Here is a 14,101-nt window from a genome sequence, read left to right as displayed (position 1 = left end):
TCGATAAGAACTGACCATTTGATTCACTGCTTCCTTATGAGTTGCAGCTCTTTTTCTTGCAAGGAGACTTTCTGATATTTCTTGAAGCACTGCCATGCTCACACTTCTCTCTCCAGAGTCATCTTCCAAAATTTTGATCTAGCAGAAACTCCCTGATCTGAAGGCCCACAAATACTCTTCCTTTTATTTTTTCTGCTGGCAGACGAGGAAATTTTTTAGAGATACGCAAACCCTCTGACAGTCTGATCTATCATTTCACAAATTGTTTAATTTAGACGCGTTTGATGTAACTAGGTAGAGGAAGGATATCTTCACGGGCTGCCGGACTTTGACATACACTTACTTCTTTAATTTTGTTCATGCCATTGCTTTTTATGTAGTGGAGTTCTCTATCTCGACTATCCCAATCGCACAGAAAACCAGTGATTTTTGTATAGCCTTGTTGCATTCCCAATGACAATGCAGTTTCCGTGAAATTGCTACAAATCTTCTAGGCTGCAATTAATTAGAGAATATTTTTTAAAATTTCATAACTGTCTTTAGCCAGACTAACATATGCAGTTGGAACAGAGGGTATTTTTTTCTGTTGCGCAACAAATCGTACCTGGGACGCGTTTTTAATGAATTTCCACTCCCATATGTTGTATTTGAAATCTATTGCTTTCATTAAGCCTGCAACATCTTTCCACAACGTCAGTTCCCTGTCGCTTTCAAAGCAGAAAATAAAAATACATTTTCTGTGTCTAAATTCACTGATGTCGACACTCTAGTGGAGGAGAGTATATTCCTGAAACCTCGAACCAAACAGTTCTGCCTTTTGTTTACTTACTCCTACATCATTTATTAAACCATTTAAATCTAGCTGTGTTAATAAGCGTGACGTTGAACTACCACATGCGTCTTGGTATAGGAGTGGTATTTTTCAGGAGATTTTATCATTCTTTTATTGCCATTAAATTCACTGTCAATCTCGGTTTCTTTGTCTGTTTAATGGGCCTTCGTGCGAATTGTAAGTCCAGATAAACAATGCTCTTCCATCTTTTATCCTTCTGATATAGGCCCTTAGGGGCCGCCTGCTTAAATCTCCAGCCGCTTAGGACTTTGCGCTGGGCGAGAGATTGGAGATAAATGCAACCGAATTGGGATCCCGTGTGGACTGGTAACTTATTTGTTTCTAGCTGCTTTCCTACGCTATGGATGCGTATTATTATGGCGTTCATACACGACTCTGTACGATCGTCAACGACGGTATATTTGTAGGATCCTCCTGCGTAAATGATTTCTTAAAAGCGAGATTTTCTCTTTGCAGTATCCTATTGCCACTTGTTGACGAATGACTGGATAGTAGCATTCGAGCAGCTTGCCGTTTTTTACGTAAGACCAAAATTTTCTCTGATTCTCTGACAGATCTTTTACTAAGGGATGCCGGTGGAAATTGTATGCTACGTGAACGGATCTTTTTACAGACGCATGAATTTCTGCTAACTTTTGACTATCCTCATTTTCACGTTCGTTTTTGAACCGTGAGTGCAAAAAGTCTCTGCTTTCTTAGAATTTTCCGAATTTCGTTGTTGATAAGACACTTACTCGGCCCATAATTCCTCTACGACCAACATAGTGGAATGCTAGCAACTGCTTATCTGCTCCTTCCAGCAAAAATACTCTCCTAGCCTGCCTGATGGATTTATAAGCTTTATTAACCATTGTCGCTATGATAACATCATGATCACTAATCCCTGTATCCATACTGACAACGCCGGTGATGTCAGGCCTGTTTGAAGCTACAAGGTCGAAAATATTTCCGTTACTTGTGAGCTGCCGTACAGGTTCTCACGGCTATTTTCGGAAAATGTACTCGAGAGTACTTCACAACAGTACAAGTACTTCACAGTAGTACACTGAGGTGGCATAAGTCATGGAATAGCGATATGCACTTACACAGATAGCGGGAGTCTCGCGTACACTAGGTACAAAAGGGTAGTACTTTGACAAAGCTTTCATTATTATTCACATGGTTCATGTGAAAAGGTTCCCGACAGGATTATTGCAAGAAGACGCTAATTAACAAACTTTTATCGCGGAATGATAATTGGTGCATTCCATTTCGGAAATCATTAGGGAATTCAACGATACTGTTAAGATTGCGCCGTCTCACCATGGACAATGCAGTAGTTGACGGTCTTTACGAAACAACCGGGATGAGCAGAATTTGGTCGAATTATCAATGCTAACAGACAAGCAACACTGCGTGAAATAACCACAGAAAGCAGTGTGGGACGTACGACGAACGTATCCGTTAGTACGATGCGGCGATGTCGTCAATGGGCTGTGGCAGCATACGACCGACCACATCGCCTGCATCGCCTCTTCTGTGCTCGTGACCAATCACTTTTACCCGTGGACTGGTCAGATGAGTCCGATTTCAGTTAAAAGGACTGCTCGTATGGTTCGAGTGTGACGCAGACCCCAAGTTGCAATGTATCCAAGTTATCATGGCCGGCCGCTGTGGCCAAGCAGTTCTAGGCGCTTCAGTCTGGAACCACGCGGCTGCTACGGTTGCAGGTTCGAATCCTGCCTCGGGAATGGATGTGTGTGATGTCCTTAGGTTAATTAGGTTTAAGTAGTCTAGGGGACTGATGACCTCAGATGTTAAGTCCCATAGTGCTCAGAGCCATGTGAACCATTTGAACCCAAGTTGTCAAGAAGGCAGTGTGCAAGGTGATGGTAGCTCCATGACGGTGTGGGCAGTGTTTATATGAAATTTTGAATGCAAATGGCTATCCCCCGGGTACTAGGAGACTTTTTCAGCCAGTCATGGACTTCATGTTCCCAAACAACGATTGAATTTTTATGGACGACAATGTTCCCTGTCACTGGGGTTCAATATTTCGCGATTGAAGAACATTCTGGACAATTAGAGCGAATAATTTGGCCATCCACATATCTCAGCATGTATCCCATTCAAAGTTTATCGGATATAATCGAGGGGTCAGTTCGTGGAAAAAATGCTCCATCGGCAAGAGTTTTGCAATTATGGACGCCTATAGAGGCAACATGACTCATTATTTTGGCAGGAGCTTCCAATGAGTTGTTGAGCCCATGCCAAGTGGAGATGCTGCACGATTCCTGGCAAAAGGAGGTCCGACAAGGCATTAGGATGTATCCCATGACTTTTGTCACTCCAGTGTGTGTCACTATTGGGCAGTAGATCTGTACCTAATGTAGCTGATGTCAAGGAATTTGCCGTCAGTGAACTGTTTTCGAAACACTTCACAGGACTCCCTCTCTACAACACCTGCAATGAATCCATAGACATCCCAGTCTATACTCAGTAGGTTAAACCGCCTCCAACTGCTGTTGCATGATCATGGTATTTTGTCGCTAGTGGACTTTCTTTGAGTGATTCTAAATAAGCCATACTAATGCGACAGCGTTGCTTTGATATCGATTCTGATGTGGACAACCCAGCTACCGTACTGTTAGCAGTAACCCACCGTCCGCCTTAACCTCATAATCATCAAGAGTTCTACTCCCGTTACACCATTTCCAGCTGCTGTTGAGATAACCCTATATTCGTCTGACCAGAAATCCATATCGCTTTTCGTTTCACTTTACTCTCTGTATCTAGACCGAGCCCTTGAGTTTCAGGACGGTGGAGGCAATATAATGATGTGGTGGAAAATAGCGGAGATGATCCCAGTTTGAATAAAAGGAAGACAACGGAGACATTAGCTGCAATATAAAAGCTCTTACTTAAAATATTATTTTCGGTTCCTCTCTACATGTCATGTGAACTGGGTAGTGCGGATAAATGATAAATATTTAACTCCAGAGGACGTATCTTCATTCTGATTAGGTTCTAAGCATGATATCTGAACACCATAACGCAAAGGGATTAGTATCTTGGAACATTGTAAAGAAAAATGGAGATGAGCTTATGACATCGTTGGCCGGGAGACCCCTATTCTGGGAAGTTCGGCTACCGAGTATAAGTCTTATTTCAGTCGACGCCACATTGGTCCACTTGCGCGCCGGTGATGAGGATGAAATGATGAGGAGGTCAACACAACACCCAGTCCCCGAGGGGAGAAAATCTTCAACGTGGCAGGGAATCGAACCCGGGCCCGCTTGCATGGGAGGCGAGCACGTTACCACCCAGCTAAGCAGGCGGACGGAACACTGTATTCTGCGGTTCACATAAATTCTCTAAATGAGGCCAACTTGTCACTTTGGTCGAATCAACAGACATCTTCGGTTTCGAATTCATTGTTTGTAGCGACTTTTACCGGCATACTTTCGCTATGGAACATCTGTTGAATCAAACCTTTAGAATGAAAACTTTCCTAATCCGTTCGAAAAAGCAATTGACAGTTTTTCGGTTGATCCCTGCACAACAAACAACTTTTTATTTGCTTGATTCTCGTTCGTAACCGGTTGTACACGCGGATTTATGTATGAGATATAGATACACATTAATTTCATTAATTATAACATTTTCGTGCATACACCTTAAAAGAACTTTTTCAAACTCATGGCGGGATGAAACAGTTACCAGTGATAAGTGTTTTGAAGAGGTAAATACTCTTGGCCGCAAGTAGTGTTTAGTATTTTATATTTTGTGAATAACGCCTTTCGCTTTGTTTAAAGTATTTTCGGATTTACTGACACAACAAGTGTTAAATCATAAACTGTCGTCCATGCAGTAATATATCGGAGCATCACACAATGTTCTTAAAATGCTGACAACAGTCTTTGGCTGCTAAGAAATTTGCATGGACTGCAGTCTATGTGTTGAACACCTGCTGTGCCAGACAATCAGAAGATACCTTAAACAAGGCGAAACGTGTTATCGGCCAAATATAAAATAATGAAGCCTGTTTTGCAGCCAAGACTGTTTCCTTCTTCAATACATTCCTAAAAAGGTGCATTTTGTCATCCGAACTATAATGTGACCATGTCGGAGAATTAATGGTGTTACGGTCGAACTTTTATTTACAGCCGCACGTGAAATTAATATCAAACGTATTAGTAAACTACGTTATCCATTTTTTCTATGGGACAAAATCTCGGTACAGACGGAACATTACGATTACGACTATTTCATTTACGTCGTTATACTCGACGGCGACGGGGCTTCATCCGTCGAATTCAAGATATATGGAGTGCTGTCTTCGTCTGTTGCGCCCGACTATTCTACATTCACGAGAGCTTCCATGGAACTCATCTGTTTCGTCCAACCAGACCACATTCACAAGGCCTTCCATGGGACCTGTGGCAGCGATCGAAGGCACTGTGGACTGTGTGAAAAGTATTGCGGACCAACTGCACCACTTCATGCTTGACGTGTTCGGAATCTTCCTGCAGGATAACTGTACTTGTCAGAAGGCCAGAATCATGCCGCTGGCGCTTGAAGATCATGATAGTTAAAACACGTTGATGTCTTGGTCACAGAGTTCGCCTTATCTGAATCCGGTGGAAAACATCACGCCAAAAACCAACAGACTGTTGTTAATGGGAATTAGGTGATCTGTGTGTAATCTTCTGGTGCCACACAGTCCTGGAAACGTGCTGTAACAGCTTATTTTTAGATTAAGGTTTATTTCCTTATTTTTCAGTTTTAAATTTTGTATCGCACTTGCAGACGTCAACAGCACTGAATAAGCCCAGGCAACACTGTGGAACGCATAGCAGGGAGTATGATTTCAGTTTCCACGCTGGCTGGCTGGTCACCGTGCGATGGTTTGCAGAGCATGTACGGTGCGTGGCGGAAGTACCATGTTCCACTACTTGTCACTTCCTTTCCTGTTCCACTCGCAAAATGAGCGTGGGAAGAACGACTGTCTATATGTCTTCGTATCGGCCCTGATTTCTTGTATCTTATCTTCCTGGTACTTAGGCGAAATGTATGTTGGCAGCAGTAGAATCGTCTTGCTGTCAGCTTCAGCTACCAGCTCTCTAAGTTCTTCGAAAACAGCATCGCATTCCCTCCAAGGATTCTCGGTTGAGTTCCCGAAGCACCTCCGTATCACTTGCGTGTTGTTCGAACCTACTGGTAACAAACTAACAGCGTGCCTCCAAGTTTCTTCGATATCATCCTTCAACACGAAGCAAGAAAGCTGTCATTTCAATGAGCAGATGAATAATGTTTAAGATAAATAAGACGTGCGAACACGATTGTAAGTTGTAATATTTCTGGCTTTGCAGCCATCATATTCAGGTACGAGAAGCTCTTCTTACAGCAGTTCAGAAGGCAGCAGTTGCAAGATGACGTAACGTGATGTTAGGCACCGGTGACGGATGGTTTGTTCGGTACGGGTATCGTGAGAAAGACCGCCTAAACTGTGCTCTTTCTCCGTGATTGGCCGCTGCGTTGCGCGCCAAAATGGTAATCTTCTGTTATTAATATTTGAAAAATTAAACAGCGTATTTACTTGCATTTCAAATTAAGGCATCTCTCAATAGCGTGCTATCATTCTATAATTTCACAAATATTAATAATCAGCAGAAAAATAAGCACGTGCTAAACGAAAAGGCAGTCGAAGCACTACGGTGATCTTCGGATCGCACCCAACTTGGATGGCGGGCGGAGTGGTTCAGCTGTAAGATCACAGCTAGTTTGGCGGTGACGGAAGACAGACATGTTGTCCGCCGCTGTATGCATTAAGACTTAGTAGTGCTCGTTCGGAAGCTTCGGAGGACAGACATGTTGTCTGTAGCGGTCGGTGTCAGGTTAAGACTTTATTAGCAAGTATGGTTATACGGACGTGTATCTGAGAACAGTGTGATTGTAATGGCAGAAATACGCAGTTCATTAATTTCTTGAAGAACAGAAATTATTTGTGACTCTAGAATGGAATGAAATTTTGCAGTTACTAGTGTTCCGCTAATAAAATGCTAGTGGCATCGCATGTAAACAAACTGATTGGAAATTTAATCATTTCTAACATATCAGTTCCTCGCTAATCGTTACTTACAGACTCAAGATAACGGATTCACGACCTAAGTGCTGTTTTATGCGCAGAGGACAACAACTATAGAAGACTTCAAGTTGATGAATATTTATTAGCACTTATACATTCCACTGAGGGCGGTGTAAGCAAATAGGCACCTCGCGTGTACTGCAGTCTTAGTTCAAATGAGATCAGTGACACGTCAGCTCTGGTAACACAGAGAAGGTATGAAGAAGAGCAATATTTTTCGGGAAAGGGTTTATCACACGCACGTATACATATCACCCTCACTCACTTGCTTCTCTTTTTCAAGTACAAGGTCTAAACTGGACGCCGTAGGCGTCAGTCACCAATAGGATGCCTTTCGATGTCGTTCTGTCGTAAGACGGCGTTCCCAGCAAATTGCTACTTTTGAGCTAAAAGTATTTATTGTCAGATAACGGTGTTTTCACAAATAAATGCCTCATAAGTGCGTCCAAGAACATTATTTCGGTTAATATAGCATCCCCCTTTCAGCGCTTACAAATTAAGGAATACAGAACTGCACGTTCCAGAGAAATGGTTCAAATGGCTCCAAGCACTATGGGACTTAACATCTGACATCAGTCCCCTAGAATTTTGAACTACTTAAACCTAACTAATCTAAGGACATCGCACGCATCCACGCCCGAGGCAGGATTCGAACCTGCGACCGTAGCAGCAGCGCGGTTCCGGACTGAAGCGCCTAGAACCTCTCGGCCACAGAGGCCGGCGCACGTTACAGAGAATCCGATGGCACTGATACTTCTTCTCCGATTGATAACAACGATAGTCTTGTGGCAGAACAATAGGTGGATATCCTACACGGTGACTTACTAAGATTATCTCTGTATCTCCCGGGTGGTAAATTATGGTCATTCGTACTGTACGCTCCATAGGCCATCCTCCATGTACTCACTGACTAAACTGATACACTTCTGGAAGTTTAGTAAAAATGGGGGACAGGGGTGATTTTGCAGTAACCAAGCATTTGTCGGACCCGTACCAATCACAGTCCGTAGTGTATTGCGTTCCACGGTGGACAAACATGCTGTCATAATTTTTTGGTTCATCAGTTTGTCTGTTTAGGACAGTGAGTGAAGTGTATGGCATGACGCCGTCAAACACAGAACATACACTACTGACCATTAAAATTGCTACACCACGAAGATGACGTGCTACAGACGCGAAATTTAACCGACACCTAGAAGATGCTCTGATATGCAAATGATTAGCTATTCTGAGCATCCAGACAACGTTGGCGCCTGTGGCGACACCTACAACGTGCTGACATGGGGAACGTTTTCAACCGATTTCTCATACGCAAACAGCAGTTGACCGGCCTTGCCTGGTGAAACGTCGTTATGATGCCTCGTGTAAGGAGGAGAAATGCGTACAATCACGTTTCCGACTTTGATAAAGGTCGGATTGCAGCCTATTGCAATTGCAGTTTATCGTATCGCGACATTTCTGCTCGCGTCGGTCGAGATCCAATGATTGTTAGCAGAATATGGAATCGGTGGGTTCAGGAGGGTAATACGGAACGCCGTGCTGGATTCCAACGGCCTCGTATCACTAGCAGTCGAGATGACAGGCATCTTATCCGCATGGCTGTAACGGATCGTGCAGCCACGTCTCCATCCATGAGTCAACAGATGGGGACGTTTTCAAGACAACAACCATCTGCACGAACAGTTCGATGACGTTTGCAGCAGCATGGACTATCAGCTCGGAGACCATGGCTGCGGTTACCCTTGACGCTGCATCACAGACAGGAGAGCCTGCGATGGTGTATTCAACGACGAAACTGGTTGCACGAATGGCAAAACGCATTTTTTTCGGATGAATCCAGCATCATGATGGTCGCATCCGTGTTTGGCGACATCGCGGTGAACGCACATTGGAAGCGTGTATTCGTCATCGCCATACTGGCGTATCACTCGGCGTGATGGTATGGGGTGCTATTGGTTACACGTCTCGGTCACCTCTTGTTTGCATTCACGGCACTTTGAACAGTGGTCGTTATATTTCAGGTGTGTTACGACCCGTGGCTCTACCGTTCATTCGATCCCTGCGAAACCCTACATTTCAGCAGGATAACGCACGACCGCATGTTGCAGGTCCTGTACGGGCCATTCTGCACACAGAAAATGTTCGACTGCTGCCCTGGCCAGCACATTCTCCAGATCTCTCACCAACTGAAAACGTCTGGTGAACGGTGGCCGAGCAACTGGCTCGTCATAATACGCCAGTCACTACTCTTGATGAACTGTGGTATCGTGTTGAAGCTGCATGGGTAGCTGTACCCGTACACGCCATACAAGCTCTGTTTGACTCAATGCCCAGGCGTATCAAGGCCGTTATTACGGCCAGAGATGATTGTTCTGGGTACTGATTTCTCAGGATCTATGCACCCAAATTGCGTGAAAATGTAATCACATGTCAGTTCTAGTGTAATATATTTGTCCAATTAATACCCGTTTATCATCTGCATTTCTTGTTGCTGTAGCAATTTTAATGGCCAGTAGTGTGTGTTTCTCTCAAAAGATGAGCACTACTTCACAGAGAATGAATGGCTAGTTCTGGCACGAAGCTCCCTTCGCCATGCACTGCACACAAGCTGACAAGGACTAATGAATGTGTAAGTGCAGAAAGTGCTGGCGCAGAGATTCGCTCTGAGTATAGCGGCAGGCGGCAGGTTGGGGGGCAGAGCGGCGGTTAATGCTCGCTAAGCCGGCAGCACTTAATGCCCACGGGGCGCAGCCGTACCCGGCAAGTCTGGTGCTACCACGAGAGCGGGGCGACCGTGTGGCTCGCAATCACAGACCGGCTTGCAGGAGTACAGGGCGCTCGCGCGTATGTGTCACCACTACACCTACATCTAAATAAAGCATCTATACTCTGCAAACCACTGTGCACCGGGCACTTCTCATTGCACATATTATGGTTCCTCTCATCCTTTAAACTTATGCTGCACGGAAGAAATAATTGTTTAAATGCCTCTATGAACCCTTTAATTAGTCCACTGTGGTCTACACGGTACCTACAAAAGCGCAAAGAGTGAGCTCTTATATGTTCCTAGATTACTTACTTAACACTGGTTCTCCGAACATTGAAAGTAGAATTATTCAGTTTAGTTGCGTCCATCCTCAAGTGACACACATATGGGTATTTCATGCAAATTAGTGTTTGATAATCTCTGTACTCTGAGACCCTAGAGACCATATCTGTAGAATACACAATTTATAACATGAAATAAAACAAAATTTTGATATTTCCTTATATTATTTATTCCTTAGCGACTACACTATTATTATTCAGATGATGCCTTTCAGTCCTGTTCATCTGAGAAGTCTGTTTCTACTGGTAATTCCCCTTCATCATCATTTTCGGCCTGAGGGATCTGGCTAATCCATCCTTCGCTTGAGAGCAGTAAACGTAACGTTTCTTTTCACAAAGCTTTGTTCGTTTTCTTTGCCTCGGTCTCATACCTGTTATTAATTGATCCGATATCAGTAGCAGTCTTTATATTGTGTCCAGATCGCATTCTTCTCGTGAGAGTTTCTTGGCAAACGTTCATCTGTACAGATGAAGTGCTTATTGCGGGTCTCGGCTGCTTCTTCTGATAAACTGCATATGGGTAAGAGTTCGTGTTCTTTGACAGTTGGGTCAGGCACCAAATTCTTGTGCACACTTGAGAGACACAGGATACTATGGATATAAATCCACACACAGTCTTGCTTTTTCAACTGTACAAGCAGAAAAAATGTCTATGTTTATTTCCACTGAAAGTAGCTTCTGGAATAATCCTGAATCAATAGATGAGCTGCAGATCTACAGCTCTTATTTCTGCTGATGTTTCAGGGTTTGCAAAAAATCTTCTGCTGGTATTTCCATCTTTGTTGTTTCCATAACTTTCCTTGTGAACATCTGCAATTAATCCTACTCGATATCTAAACATATCTTGTGTGACTCCTTTCTTCTCGCCGGCCGGAGTGGCCGAGCGGTTAAAGGCGCTACAGTCTGGAACCGCACGGCCGCTACGCTCGCAGGTTCGAATCCTGCCTCGGGCATGGATGTGTGTGATGTCCTTAGGTTAGTTAGGTTTAAGTAGTTCTAAGTTCTAGGGGACTTATGACCACAGCAGTTGAGTCCCATAGTGCTCAGAGCCATTTGAACCATTTGAAATCCTTTCTTCTCTCGAACAAGTTTCTTTTCCTCTTTTAGACTTTACTGCCTCTTCTTGATGTTTATTTTATAGGACAAATGGAAAAAAAATCGAAAATTCTAATTCAAGAATGGAGTATAGACAGACTGAACGGAAGAGCTTCTGTATTTACTACTTCCGTTTTTGAAAAGTCAATGAAGTCCTTCGAGGTGGCCTTGCAAATGCAGGATCTCATTGTCGATGCTGCCCCTGTTAGTGCACTGCGGACCTTTGCATCTAGCATAGTCATCAGCAACGTGTATTTAAAGGAAACTCACCCTCTGTTCTTGAAATTTTGTATTCTTGTAAAGTTTCAATTTGCCAGTTGATAATTTCATTAGTAACATCAACCGTTTCATGAATAAATCTAAATCTAACAGGTCTGAAGTAGTGGGGAGAAGATGGCGAAGGATTTCGGCAAACAGTTAGGTCGTTATTGATGCGACAAATATGTTGGAGAGACCCTAAAGACAAATTTTTGTTTGAACCGTCACAACCCCGTTTATAGATAAGTTTCAATGCATTTATGTCATCATTTGGAAGATCATTTGAAACTTCTTCCAACTACAATATCAATCGCTCAAACGTGTGACTAAGCAATGCTTGAAACTAAATCTCTGCACATCTGGCAGTCACCTGATAAGATTCAGTCGCACGGTAGCTATGCTTTTTAACCTCCTGAAGAATATTGTAATAGGGATAGAACTCCTTATCAGCTGTTCTGATATTTCGTACTATTTCTCATCGAGGCTTCTGCAAAGACGAACGAGTCTTATATATCTTAAAGTAATTTTTTTGCTTGTAAGTCTCTACGACTCCGACCTAATGTTTGTCTGTATTTAACTCCTGGTGTAAGAGATGAACTAATGTTTTTAACCACTTTGGAATCCTCCACATTCCCAGATTCTCGAAGCTTCATTTCACTGACATATTTCAATTCTGTAGCTCCAAAACTGTTTCGCAATAGCTGTGTTTTCTCAGTTTACTGCGTTGGCAGAAGTCAACGAAAGACTTTGATGGCCTGCCAACTCGCATTCTGCAACATGGAATTTTAAAGGAACTTTTCACATATTTTTGTTATTTTTTAAGAAGATACTTTCAAGCAAGCTATCGTTTCTCTAATTATGACATTATATAACACAGTTTACGTTTAAAAACTCTCCTTTCTCCATCATGGAAAGTAGGATCAGATAATATATAATATTCCATAAAATACAACATTTTTACAGTCTTTTTCAGAACATTTCTATGTAAGATCGGAATGGCCGTTTCTTGTCATAATTTTCAACTTTCGAAGGATCTATGACAATGACAAAATGCTTTCGGAATTCATTTCGGAGAGGACAATTTTTATGGCTGACAATTCATTTATGTAATTCAACTGTACAAATACCAAACCGCGGTATACAGCGACTACTTTTCTAAATCTCCAGTAGCGGAATGATTCTTCTATTATACAGTGTTAACAACTGTGCAGGGACCGACCGACGCGAGTGCCTTTGCTAACAGCACAACATCGCCTGCAGCATCTCTCCTGTTCTTGTGACCATGTCGATTGGATCCTCGACGACTGGAAAACTGTGGCCTGATCATAAGTCGTGATTTCAGTTTGTAAGAGCTTATGGTAGGAATCGGCTGTGGCGCAAGGCACTCTGCAAGCTGGTGTTGGCTCCATATTCGTGTAGGCTGTGTTTACATGGAGTGGACTGGGTTATTGACTGGAAACGGTCATGTTCGTCCATTTGGAGACCATTTGCAGCCATTCATCGACTTTATGTTCCCAAACAAAGATAGATTTTTTATCAATGATAATGCGCCAAGTCACCGGGCCACGATTGTTCGTGATCGGTTTGAAGAACGTTCTGGACGATTCGAGCGAATGGTTTGGTCACTCAGATCGCCTGACATGAATATCATTCTACTTTTACGAAGCATAATCGAGAGGTCAGTTCGTGCACAAAACTCTGCACCGTAACACTTTCGCAGTTATGGACGGCTGAAGAGGAAGCATGGCTGAGTTTTTCTGCATGGAATTCCAATGACATGTTGAATCCATGCCACGTTTGGCTGCTGCAACACGCCGACAAAAGGAGGCCCGACACGATATTAGGAGATATCTCATGACTTTTGCCACCTCAGAGTTTATTCTAAGATTTCGCTGCAGTTCACTTCGGATTTCAACCAACTTTCTGATGCTAAAAGTATCTAAGCATTGCCCTTAATAAACGATGATAATTCTGGAACTTTGCCATAGAAGCTCCTTGCAGTTTGCTAATATCACATTAACATTTTCTCTTTCACAGAACTAATGTGTTTGTATATCGGAGAGTGAAAGTCCTCTGAGGTTAATGTAGTTGATCTGTCTTCGATTTTTGATCTGTCTTCGATTTCGGCCGACTGTTCATCACTCATCCCAAGAAGGGCTTTCTCTTATACCAAGAAAGTACCCATGTCCATGCCACATGTACTCAGCTACCCCAGCAGGCTCTCCCTTTCAGGTATCCATTGCAATCTGAAGCCTCTTGGTTTCTGGACAATGGAAAGAGGCACAGGCCTGCACGTGAAATCGACGGAAAAACTAGCTTTTGGACCAAACTATACAATTTGTTCTGGCTTTATGATCACATGCACCGCAACCCGTACTGTGCATCGAAAGCACCTTTTCGCTGTGAACAATCACCTTCCATGGACTGGTTCCTTATAGGAGTCCCTGTAGCAGAACCACCTCTGAACGGCCTGAATTGTCGCAGCATGAGAACTAAATATACCAATTATTCTGCTTGTTCTTACTCGCATGCTAATATTGTGTTCCTCAGGGTCCAAGAAGTCTCCTGAAACTTTTTCCTCTTTAGTCATTAGTCTCGCGATCAGGTTGATCCTGCTTTCCATCTTCTCCTGTTTTATTCTAACTTTTCGGGAGGTACGT

The sequence above is a fragment of the Schistocerca serialis genome, chromosome 8 (genome assembly GCF_023864345.2).
Source record: "Schistocerca serialis cubense isolate TAMUIC-IGC-003099 chromosome 8, iqSchSeri2.2, whole genome shotgun sequence".
Lineage (NCBI taxonomy): Eukaryota > Metazoa > Arthropoda > Insecta > Orthoptera > Acrididae > Schistocerca > Schistocerca serialis.
This window is presented reverse-complemented; position numbering follows the sequence as displayed.